Consider the following 14,175-nt stretch of genomic DNA (forward strand, 5'->3'; position numbering starts at 1 on the left):
AAGTTTGCTACCGAGCAAAGGTTACCCGACCGTTCACGAGCACAAACCACTAGAGAGTTGTTAGATAGTCTTTTGCTCGATAGCATAGATTCCTAAGGGTAAGTAAGGTGTGTTACCGATTTAAGGATTATCTAGTAATTCATTGATGGGATCGTTAAAGGTACAAGACTTCCAGTGTTCCAATTCACATTCTTCACATTCGAACACTAGGGGGGAATGATATGAGGATACGACATTAATGACTGCCACATCGATCGGGAAACGAAAATCCGAAAACATAAATGCATTATCGAAACCAGGGACTGCGCAGCCAGCCCCGTAGAAACAAGTTGTACAAGATAGCCACAAGTAATGACAATTTCTTTTTAGCATAGCAAATGCTTGTGTACTTTTGAAAATAGAAGGAATTAAATGAAATGAAATCCTTTTGTTTTTATCTTGTTTCTTGTCTGAACAATGAACTAACTTTGTCATTTGAAAGTTAAACAAGTACTTCAAATGCTAGTGCCGTAATGAGCAGGAGATATTCTCTTCAAGAGCACCGTAAACATAAGAGGGTCTTTCTTATGAAAACCCTCACGTTAAAGGGTTGGTTTCGGATGAATCGGCATTTTCCCAAGTTTGGTCTTCAGCATCATCGCCCTCCGATTCCTCTTTAGTTCCCGAGAACTCGGAACCAAAACTAGGAGGGCCAGGAGCATCATACTGCGCTGGGAGTCCATTTTTAGCAGCCAACTCGAGCTCTCGGGCCTTAGCAATTTCGACATCAAAGTCAATAATACCTGCTTTGGCATCTTCCAAGGTTTTTCTCCTCATGATATACATGGCGTAAGTTTTTTCAACAATGAGGGAAGTCGCTCAGCGCTTAAGTTCTTTGAGTTGTGAGTTACCTCGGTAGAAAGGCTTTCCCGAGCGGACCTAACAGATCTGAGGCTAACATCAAGGTCGCAGACAGTTGAACTAAAGAGCCTATTCTGCTCAATAATTTTCCTGTACTTCTCTTCCAATTGGGCTTGTTTCGCCCCCGCAGCAACAAGCTCTTCGATTTTGAAAACCCTCACGTTAAAGGGTTGTCTAACCTTGTAAGATGGAATTTACCTCGTAGGTGCTATATTTGTTATGTGCTACGTGTTATGGGAGCTGCGCACGTATGAGGTGACTAGTGTCCATGCGTATACTAGATTCTTGATTATGTACGGGTAGACGTAGACTCACACCATGTTTTAGTTGTACTATTTGAGTTATTCTTACCTGTTTAAATGCTTTAATTTATATTTTAGCCTGAGAGTAGACTTGCGTAAGGTATTGAACTTTGCTATTCCAGATACTTGACGCACTACTTGATTAGCCGCAGAAATTATACCTTTTGTTACGGATTTCTTCTGCATTGTGCATATTTGCCTCACCATTCTTTACCATCTCCAATGGAAACTCACCATGAAATTCAATCAAAACCCACCAATTCCATCAAGGGGCAGATTTATTTGGAGGGGGGTGGGGGTACATGCACCCATGCTCCCCTCCCTATGCTATGTATAACAATAGTAATTTTTAGTTGTGGCCACCCATGCTCAAATGACTACTTTAGTGCACTAGTGATTAAGTACCCCTTTTGTCTCCTAGGTCAAGGGTTCGAGGCCCCATGTAGTTCTACCTGTTGCTATCGCAAGCATGAAAAGAGCATCCTCATCAATGAATTACATAAAAAATGATCTACTTAATAGGATGAACGATAATTTTCGAATGATTGTTTAGTTTGCTAAATAGAGCGTGAGATATTTAAAATGGTAAGTAATGATACTATTATTGACCGTTTTTAAAGTATAAAAACTCGTCGAGGATAATTGTAAAGTGAATGCTATTTTGTGGATATAACATTAATTATATTTTCCTTGCCAACTTCTTTTCACCATAAAATTTTATATAATCGAATCAAATATCTATATAGTGCACTCATATTCTTGAAATCCTGGATACGCTTCTGCTTCCACCTCTATTATAGCTGCTACTACCTATATATTGCCACCATAATTGACGGGAACCAGCGGGTGAAGGTGCACAACATTTGTTATATTCAATTTTTCTAGCAAATTAAAGTTTAAATGCTATAACTACACTACCTAGACATGTCAGAATGAATAATAATTGAAATAAAAAATTTAGGTATTAGAGGAAAAGGGTATTTTTTTTATCCTAAAAGGACTGCACTAGAACTATAAATTGCAGATAGGTTTCGTATAGATACAACTATGATTCACCATGGTTGCAAATTTTCTAGAAATTTAGATGTGGAAGTATGATTTTTGTTATTCTGCTATAATATTTTTGATGGAGAAGAAATGGTGAGCTTCAGTGGATTCTCCAGTGATGGCGTATGAATGCTACCAATGATTTCTTGGGAAATGTTATGTGGGTAAATAGGATGATGATAAAGGGGTAGGTTAAGGGTAAAAAATACCCCTCTACTATTAGAAAAGGAGCATTTATATTTTTCGTTATACTATTGGTCTACTGCAGTCCCCGGCATCATAAAATTGGTACAAAAGTACTCCTCTTACATTAGGACCTTCCACCATGACATTATTATTTCACATGACCCGACATATTACTGAGATGGACCATGTCACATGCCACCTCATCGCCCAAGTCCCACTTTATCCCTGTTCCATCTAACACCACCTCCCCCTCCACCTTACTACCACCGCCACATAACCAAATCACCATATTCACTGCCACCACTTTGAATTTACCACCACAACCTCTATTAGCCCCCTCCTCTGTACTTTGCACAAACCCACAACCATATAAAAAATCACTTGGATTGGAGTTTTGACAAATAGTTGGAAATTGGCTTTCAAAATTTCGAAAACATAAAAATGGTGAAGTCTTATGAGCATCATAATAATGCACTACATCAGTTTCAAGCTATATTTTATCAGCAATGTATACCGCCCAACAACAGATTGTATCAATAACTCCATTTCAACAAACCCATTTATGGAGTAATGTAAATGTCATAGCATATTATTCCCAAAGTGAAAATTCATCCATGAATGAAATAACTTTGATTCTTGCACTCTTCAATAGATGCCAATGCAAGAATCGGAGAAAATTGAATGCCTACATGGGATAAAAATCAACCGTCACAAAAGGAAAATGTCACGATCTAATTTCTCCCGTAGGCTGTGATGGCACCCAACCTGTCGTTAGGCAAGCCACTGAAACCTCCAACACAATTATTCGGTCACAAAACTTTTAGAATCAAGAATTACATTAATAAAGTGGAATTAAGTTTGGAAACCATGGTAAAATACTTTAATTCTTACTAAGTCACAAGGTATGAACAAAACATAAAGCACAATGATGATAATATTAGGTACAACCATGAACATCTACAAGAAATCCCTAAAATCCAATATCACAAATTATGAGCATCTAGTAGAATATACAAAATCGCTATAACTACTGTCTGAAATAAAAATAAACAGAATCAAATAAACATAGGGGAAAGAGACTCCAGGTGCTGCGGATCAAAGGAGAGAAAGCAGCTCACCACTAAGTCTTCGGGTAGTGCGTCTACGACCCCGGGTGACCACCGGAAGTACCTGCCTCAGTAGCTGCATAATTAATGCTGAAGTGTAGTATGAGTACATAAATCAACGCGAATCCAGTAAGTATCTAGTTTAACCTCGAAGAAGTAGTGACGTGGGATCAACATAGACACTTACTAGTAGTCTAATAACAAAGTACATAAAAGTAGACATGTATAAAGCCCAACATGTAAAAATGAAATAGATAAATATAAACTACATGATTTTCAACATAGAAATTGTTATGAAATCATCAAATGTCAGATGCTACCTCGAACGAACAAGGATAATGAAGACAATGTTAATTCTCATGTTAGGAAATAACTCATATGTACTCTGATCTCTATCGAATATTAAGCACGAATTCTGTCGAGGTTGTATGACCCGATCCATAATAATAGTATACACTACCGAGGTCATACAACCCGATCCATGGATACATCTCATAATACTGTCGTGGTCGTATAGCCCGATCCATAATGCTATTGCATAGCACTGCCAAGGCGTACGACCCGATCCATAGGAATAGAGAAACTTTTCCACTCGCGAATATACGTGCGGGTCAAGAAGACACGGAACAACTAATCACATAAACACAATGCAAGGATAGGAATACAGTAGAAAGCATAATTGTTACCGACAAATAAATATCCTTCCAAAAATCAAGGTAAAGAAGCTCGGTCAAAACATAAATTCTAGTCTACATCTCAGTTAAATTTCAAGTAAATAACAAGCAAGTTTAATTCAAGTAGCATTGTTAAGGCCTGATGTAGGTCTAAGTCTACCCGGACATAAACATAAATAAATCTTATGCACGGATGCGCGTCACCTCATACGTACGTAGCACCCATAACACATAACACATAGCAAATAAAATACCTATGGGTATAGTTCCCTCTTACAAGATTATGCAAGAGACTTACCTCATTTTTAAGCCAACTACTCGGCTCCCACACCTCACTAGTCACCTCAAATCGATGCCGAGCAACCCAAAACTAGTCAAAAGAGATACAAAACACTCAATATATGCTCAAAAACTCATAATTTAACTATCAGAGTCAATTCCCAACCCCACTCGGAATGTCAACAAAAGTCAAACCCCGGCCCATGTGCCTGGATTCTGAAAATTTTCGCAGATAAATGTTACCCATAGCATTACGAACTAAAATATATAATTTATATCTAATTTCATAATCAATTTCGTGGTTAAATCTTATTTTTATCAAATTTTAGGGTTTTCAATAAAGACCCAAAATTCTACAAATTTCTATGTTAAATCCACACCTAATCCATGTATTTTACTCATAATAGGTAAAAATTACTTACATTATGATACTTGATGAAAATCCTCCTTAAAAAATCTCCCAAATTGCCCTAGCCACGAGAAAAATGGGTGAAATGAACCTAAGTCCCATATTTAATCTTGTATTCCGCCTAGGTATTACCCTTCGCAATCGCGAATCAAAGAATCGCGATCACGAAGAACAAACATGCTTCTACCCCAGACTTCCCTTACGTGAATACAACAAGGCCCTCGCGAACGCGAAGGATTCCATACTAGAACCACCATGAATGCGAGCCTTCAATTTCGAATGCGCAGGCTCAACTGCAGCCCCCCCAGAATTCCCTGTTCTGCGATCGTGGATACCTCCACGTGATCGCGTAGACCAACTGCCTCCCCTGGCCCTCGCCGCTAACTCTTCGTGTTCGCGACCTTAATCGCGCTAATGCGAAGCACTGCCAAGCCACCCTTCGTGATTTCTATGTTACTCCGCGATCGCATAGAAAAAATCCTCCTCAACCCTACACAGCCTTCCGCGATCGCGATTCACACCAGACACCAGCAAAATATGCCAACTTTAACCTTGCTCCGTATGTTCCGAAACTCACCTGAGCCAATCGAGACCCCGTCCAAACATACCAACACGTCCATAAACATAATATAGACCTACTCGAAGTCTCGGAATACATTAATAACATCGAAACCAAGAATCACACCTCAAAACAAAATTAATCAATTTCTAAACCTCAAACTTCTAGCTAACTCCGAATGAGACGAATCATACTTAGACAACTCATAATGACACCAAATTTCACACACAAGTCCAAAATGATATTATGAACCTACTCCATGGCTCAGAATGCCAAATGGGATCCGATAACACCAAAGTCTATTTCGAGTCAAACTTAGAAAACTCTAAAACCTTTAAAAGGCCAACTTTCGATAATAAGCGCCGAAACGCATCTGGTCTATCCGAAACTAGATCCGAACATACGTCCAAGTCCAAAACCACCAGAAGAATCTATTAGAACATCCAAATGCCAATTCTTAGGTCATTTACTCAAAGTGTTGACTCAAGTCAACCTTGGCCACTATTATGGAACTAAGTGTTCTAAATTCATCCCGAACCCTTCAAAAGCCAAACCAACCATCCCCGCAAGTCATAAAACGGGAAAATGACGTATGTAAAGTCTTAAATAGGGGAACGGGGATCTAGAAAGCAAAATGACCGATCGGTTCAATACATTCTCCACCTCTTAAACAAACGTTCACCCTCGAACAGGTTTAGAATTATACGTGAAATGCCGAATAAGTGTGGATATCTGCTCCGCATGTCCTCCTCAACCACCCAAGTCGCCTCCTCGACTGGATAACCTCTCCACCGAACCTTCACACTAAAATCTCCTTAGACCTCAACTTGCGAACTTGCCTATCAATAATGGCAACTGCCTGCTCCTCGTAACCCAAGATCTCATCCATCTGAACTAAGCTGTAATCCAACACATGGGACCTGTTGTCATGGTACTCCAGAGCATAGACATGTGGAATATTAGATGAACTCCCTATATGCTAGGAGGTAAAGCAAGGCAGTATGCAACCTGACCAACTCGCTCCAAAATGTTGAATAGACCGATGAACCTCAGACTCAACTTGCCCATCCGTCTGAATCTCATGATACCCTTCCTCTGTGAGAATTTAAAAGTACCTTCTCGCCTACCATAAATGAAATATCATGTGCTTTCTGATCCGCACAACTCTTGTTCCTGGACTATGCTGTGCGAAGCCGCTCTTGAATCAACTTTACCTTATCGAAGGCATCCTTTACCAAATCAGTACCATATAACCTAGCCTCGTCGGGCTCAAACCAACCGATGGGGAAATGATATCATTGACCATACAAGGCCTCAAATAGAGCCATCTCAATGATGGGCTGATACCAGTAGTTACAAGAAAACTCGGCCAATGGTAAGAATCGATACCACTGCCCTACGAAGTCAATCACACATGCTCTAAGCATATCCTCCAGAATCTAAACTGTCCGCTTCGACTGCCCGTTGGTCTGCGGATGAAAGGCCATGCTGAGCTCCACCCAAGTACCCAAATCACTCTGTACTGCTCTCCAGAAATGCAAATTGAACTGAATGCCTCGATCTAAAATAATGGAAATGTAAGGCCCTGTGAAGAAAACTTTTGACAAAGAAGGGCATTTCTGCGGTCCACTATGCGACAACGGAATCACTCTGCGGGCCGCAGAACCACCGCAGAGTGAAGCAAGAGAAATGTCCAATTTTGTAGGTTGTTTTGCGGTCCATTATGCGGTCGCATAACCATTTTGCGGGCTGCAAAACCCATCACATATCCAACATGAAGATTTTCGGAGGGGAGTTCTGCGGTGCATTATGCGACTACAGAACTGGTCCGCGGACCGCAGACCTGGCGCAGACCCAACCCGAATAGCCCAGTTTTGGGACCCTTTTCTGTGGTCCCCTTTGCGGGCCGCATACCTATTTTGCTGTCCGGTCTGCGACCGCAGACCCGATTTCGACAAGTTTAAGTTTTTGAAATTTTACCCGATCCCATTTTTAGAAAAAGGCTTTAGGGGTCATTTTTGAAGGTTCATGTGATATTTTTAGAGAGAGGTGAGAGCTATTCTAGAGAGAGGAAAGGGAGGATTAAGGATTTTACTACTCTACATTGATACAATCTTGGAATTTCATCAAAAGAAACTTGCTAGGGCTTCAAAGAGGTAAGAATTTCTTCCTCCAATTCTTCAATTTCGGATTTGGGTTGAATATGGGTGGTGAGAGTACATTTGGGTAAGGCGGTAGGGCCGCTTTGTGTGCATTTTATGGTATTATGGTTGCACCTCCACCCACATACATAGGGGTGAGGCGGTAGGACCGCTCTGTGTGGAGTTTACGGTACTGTAGTTGCACCTCCACCCACATACATTAGGGTGAGGCGGCAGGGTCGCTTTGTGTAAAGCTGGTTATAGAGGATCCCCGAACTGAAAGTTATAAATATTACTAGAAGTTCTTAATAAATTTTCTTTGGCTTTAACGGCTATCTAAGCCCTTTTATTGTTATCATGATTTATCATATTAATGTTGTATTTCCAAGTCCTTGAATAAGTATTTTGGTTTTCATACTAGTACTATTCCATATATACTAACGTCCCTCTTGCCGGGGGCACTGCATCTTTAATGGATGCAGGTGGTTCCACATCGGGAGGCATTGACCAGTGATAGCTGTACACTCTTTTCAGGGTCGTGCATCTTTTGTTCCATGTGTATTCTATTTTGAGGTATAGCCGGAGCCTTATTGCCGGCACTATCATTGTACTCTTTTGTATATATTAGAGGCTCCGTAGACACAGTGTGGGTTCTATATATGGGTGTTGGGAAAGTCAAACTAGTCTTGTTGTATTTGAATCACTTGTTTCACTTCAACTATGAAAGTGTATGTATTTTGAGATTTTAAAATGAAGTAACTAATGGTGATGAAATTTGTGTTGTTCATGAATCCGTTTGGTGTTAATTAATGAAATTTATCTTCCCTTTATTTATGGGTGAGTTGGGTAGAAGGATATCTAGCAGGCTTGGAGCTCCCCCGAAGTCGGGGCATGAAAAGAAATAGGCACGCCATGCAGCCGAATGATCTCTTGGATATAAATTTGGGCCAACCTCTTTGATGTATTTGTAGTCATAACCGGATTAAAGTGTGCATACTTAGTCATTCTGTTGACAATGATCTAAACGACATCAAATTTCCTCAACGTCCGCAGTAAATCAACCACGAAATCCATAGTGATGCACTCCCATTTCCACTCCAGTATAACCATCTACCAAGGTAAGCTACCTAGCCTTTGGTGCTCTTACTTAACCTGTTCGCAATTCAAACATCTCGCCACAAACTCAACTATGTCTTCATCCGCCGCAACCAGTAATGCTATCTCAGATTACGATACATTTTTGTGGTAGGTGAATGAATGGAATAATGCGAATTATGTGCCTTCTCTAGAATCGACTCCCACAGGTCATCAATAATATGAACACATAAGCGGCCCTGGAGTCACAGAACACCATAATCCCCGATAGTAACTTCCATGGCATCACCTCGTAGTACTGTCTCTCTAAGAACAAGCATGTGCGGATCATCATACTGACGAGCCTTAATTCGCTTGAATAAGGAAGACATCGCCACAACACATGTAAGAACTCGACCGAGCTCAGAAATATCCAACCTCACAAGTCGATTAGCTAAGGACTTAATGTACAAAGGCAATCGCCTCTCCTCTACTGAAATGAACTCCAAAATACCCATACTCTCGACCTTTCTACTCAAGGCATCCGCAACCACATTCGCCTTGGCCAGATGACAAAGCATGGTAATATCATAGTCCTTCAGTAACTCAAGCCACCTGCACTGCCTCAGATTAATATCCCTCTGCTTAACCAATTGCTACAAACTGCGGTGATCGGTGTAAATCTCACACGAAACTCCATAAATATAATTCCTCCAGATCTTGAGAGCATGAACTATCGCATCTAACTCCAAATCGTTCACATGGTAATTATTCTCGTGGGGCTTCAACTGACATGAAGCATATGCAATAACTCTCCCCTCCTAAATCAATACACAACCCAACCCAACGCGTGAAGTATCATAATACACAGTGTATATCTCTGAACCGGAAGGCAAAACTAACACTGGTCCTATAGTCAATGTGGTCTTGAGCTTCTGAAAGCTCACTTTGCAATCATCGGACCATCTGAACTGAGAACCCTTCTGGGTCAATCTAGTCAAAGTAGCTACAATAGATGAGAAGCCTTCCACAAACTGGCGATAATAACTTGCTAACCCCAAGAAACTTCTGATCTCAGTCAATGTGGCAGGACAAGGACACATCTGGATTGCCTCGATATTCCTTGTATCCACCTTAATATCCTCACCGGACACAACATGCCCCAAGAAAGCCACAAAAACCATAACTCACACTTGGAGAACTTAGCATATAGCTTTTGTTCCCTCTAAGTTCGAAGCACTATCCTCAAATGCTGCTCGTGCTCCTCCATGCTTTGCGGGTAGATCAATATATCATTAATGAAGACAATGACAAATGAGTCAAGATATGGCTTGAACACCGATTCATCAAATTCATAAATGTTGCCAGAGCATTAGTCAAGCCGAAGGACATCACTAGGAACTCGTAGTGCCCATATCTAGTTTGGAAAGCCGTCTTCGGAATATTTGAAGCACGAATCCTCAACTGATGATACCCAGATTTCAAGTCGATCTTCAATAACACTCTAGCACCCTGAAGCTGATCAAATAAATTATCAATACGTGACAACATATACTTTTTCTTGACGGTTACCTTATTCAGCTAGCGGTAATTAATGCATATCCGCATACTCCCATCCTTCTTCTTCACAAACAATACCGGTGCACCCCAAGGTGACACACTTGGCCTGATGAATCCTTTCTTGAGCAACTACTCAAGCTGCTCCTTCAACTCTCTCAATTCTGTTGGAGCCATATGATAAGGCGGAATAGAGATAGGCTGGGTGCCTGGTGCTAAATTAATGCCAAAATCGATATCACGATCCGGTGGTATGCCTAGTAAATCAACAGAAAATACATCGAAACGCTCCCGAACCATAGCATTGAATCTATCGTGGGAGTCTCCATGGAAGTATCTCGAATAAAAGTCAGATAGTCCAAACAATCCTTCTCAACCATATGTTTAGCCTTCAAGAAAGAATAACCCGACTGGATTCACTAATAGATCGACCTCTCCACTCCAGCCTTGGAAACTCTGGCATCGCCAAGCTGACAGGCTTGGCATGACAATCGAGAATGGCATGGTACAGAGACAAACAGTCCATGCCCAAGATAACCTCGAAGTCAATCATATTGAGCAATAGAAGGTCCGCTCAAGTCTCAAACCCACAGAAAGTCACTACACAGGATCGGTAAACCCAATTCACAATAACATAATGACCCACTGGCATGGAAACATATACATGAATACCCAAGGACTCTTGAGATACATCCAGATAAGGATAAAAGAGAGAAGATACATAGACCATAGATCAAATACTACCAAAGTATCTCTACAACAGACATAAATAATACATGTGATCACTGTATAGGAGGCTACTACCTCTTGTCTGGATGGAGAGGCATAAAATCTAGCCAGAGGCACCACCTGACTGGCCTCCACCTCTAGGACAACCCCTACCCACCTGCCCTCCGTCTCAGGCCGGCCGGACAGGCGGTGAGGCACCTGGTGCGGTAATCATGGGTTGATGGCTCTGATGCATTGCCTTGCCTCGAAGCCAGGGACAAAACCTTCTTACATGATAAAGCTCTCCGCACTCGAAGCAACCTCTCAGTGTGGAAAATAACTGACCCTGGGTCTGACCCGGATAGAATGAGTGCCCACTGGAGGAACCCTGAGTAGCTAGTGGACAGTAGGTGCTCTATGGAATGGCGTTGAAGTAAGACCTCTCTAGAGCACCCTGAATAAGCTATGGTGCTGAATACATGGGCCTGCTAGTATGTCCCCTCATATTTTGACCTCTGCCCCCAAACGGGGCGCCACTCAATCCACCATAATGTCGAGGCCGCTTATCCCTTGATGTGACGTCTCTACCCTATTTGTGAATACGCTCAATCCTCCGAGCTATCTCCACAATCTGATAGTAAGGAATCCCCATCTCTGCCTCCCGGGCCAAGAAATCTGAATCCCATAGTGCAAGCTTGCAATAAACCTCCACACTCTCTCTGCATCTATGGGGAGTATGATAGATGCATGATGAGACAACTTAGTGAATCTCGCCTCATAGTCAATTACAGACATCTGACCCTACTGGAGCCGCTCGAACTGACCCCATAACTTCTCTCTCTAAGAGGATGGAATATACTTCTCCAAGAAGAGGTGTGTGAACTTATCCCAAGTCAAGGGAGAAAAACCTACTGGCCTACTCAGGAGATAAGGCTGCCACCATCTACGTGCCTTCCCCTCTAGCTGAAATGGTTTGAAGTCCACTCCGTTGGACTTCACTAGTCCCAAATTATGCAGCCTCTTCCTGCAATGGTCAATGAAATCATGTGGGTCCTCTGACTGCTCACTGCCAAAGACGAGAGGATAAAGCCTAGTAAATCTGTCCGGCCATTTTTTCTCCTCAATGGTCGCGGCCGATATGGTCTCAACTCTAGCTGCTGCAATCGGCTGAAACCCGCTTGCATGTAGTGCACCTGGGGTCTGATAAACAACAGCAACGTGCCCCGGCGCATGAGCGGTAGGGGTCTGTGCTCCCCCTCCCACTTGAGATGTGGCCGGGTTCGCTGGAAATTGTCCTGCTTGAGTCATAGAGTCTATAAATAGCAACAAACTCCCAAAAGCCTTATGTGGTCATAAAGTCTATTAGGGCTTGCTCGGCTGCAGGTACCTCATCCCACTTCTCAATAATGGGGTCCTCCACCAGATTCAGTAGCGATATCCTTAGGGCAACTATAGGATGCCCTCATCCTCTACCAGGAGCTCTGGACCTCCCTCGACCTCTGCCTCTACCTGCGACCATCGGGGGAGCAGCCTCTCTGCCACCAGGTAATGCCGTCGTGCGCGTTATCACTATCTATGAAAAAATAAAATAAATATTTAGACTTAGAACAACATCGACTGCATGATAGGAGATGAAGAAGGATAAGTTTCCTAGCACCATATAGCCTTTCGAAGATAAGTACGGATGTCTCCGCATAGATTTGCAAGACTCGTGAAACCTATGTGAAGCTAGTGCTCTGATACCATGCAGTCACGACCCAATTCCCATTATAGGCCGTGATGGTACCCAATGTTGCCGTTAGGCAAGCCAACGGTAAAACTCTAACACAATTATTAGTTCATTAAACTTTTAGAATCAAGAATTACATTAATAAAGTGGAATTATGTTTGGAAACCATGGTAAAATACTTTCATTCCTACTAAGTCAAAAAGTATGAACAAAACACAAAGCGAAATGATGATAATATTCGGTACAACCATGAACATCTACTAGAAATCACCAAAACTCAATGTCACAATTTCATGAGCTTTAGTAGAATATACAAAACCACTATAATCACTGTCTGGAATGAAAATAGGTGGAACAAAATACACACAGGGGAAAGAGACTCCGGGTGCTGCGGATCGAAGCATGGAAATTAGCTCAGCATTAAGTCTTCGGGTTGCGCCTCTACATGCCCTGGTGACCATCTAAAGTTCCTGCCTCAGTAGCTGCACAATTAGTGAAGAAGTGTAGTATGAGTACATAAATCAATGCATACCCAGTAAGTATCTAGTCTAATTTCGAAGAAGTGGTGATGAAGGGTCGACATCAAGACTTACTAGTGGTCCAATAACAGAGTACATACACGTAGACATGTATAAAGCCCAACATGTAGCAACGAAATAGATAAATATAAACAACATGATTTTCAACATAGAAATAGTTATGAAATCATCAAATGTCATATGATATATATCGAACGAACAAGTATAATGAAGACAATGTTAATTCTCAAGTCAGGAAACGACTAATGTGTACTCTGACCTCTATATAATATTATGCACAAATTCTGTCGAGGTCGTATAACCCGATCCATAATAGTAGTGTACACTGCCAAGGTCATACGGTCCGATCCATAGATACATCTCATAATACTGTTGTAGTCGTATGGCCCGATCTATAATGCTATTTCATAGCACTGCCAAGGCATACGACCCGATCCATAGGAATAGAGAAACTTTTCCACTCGCGAACATACGTGCAGGTCAAGAAGACACAAAACTACTAATCACATAAACACAATGCAAGAATAGGAATACAATAGAGAGCATAATTGTTACCGACAATTAAATATCCTGCCAAAAATCAAGGTATAATATTCTCGGTATCCCAAGTCACCTCCTCGACCAATTGACCCCTCCATTGAACCTTCACCGATGCAATATTCTTCAACCTCAGCTTGCAAACTTTCCTATCCAAAATGGCCACTAGCTCTTCATCATAAGTCAAATCCTATTCCAACTACACCGAGCTGAAATCCAACACATTTGACGGATCCTCATAATACTTCCGAAGCGTGGAAATATGGAACAACGAATGAACCACCAATAGGCTGGGTGGGAAAGCAAGTCTGTAGTCCACCTATCCAACTCTCACTATAATCTCAAAAGGACCAATATAACGAGGGCTCAAATTTCCCTGCTTCCCGAATCTCATCACACCCTTCATGGGCTAATCTCTAAGTAGAACC

The sequence above is a fragment of the Nicotiana tomentosiformis genome, chromosome 11 (assembly GCF_000390325.3).
Source record: "Nicotiana tomentosiformis chromosome 11, ASM39032v3, whole genome shotgun sequence".
Taxonomy (NCBI): Eukaryota; Viridiplantae; Streptophyta; class Magnoliopsida; order Solanales; family Solanaceae; genus Nicotiana; species Nicotiana tomentosiformis.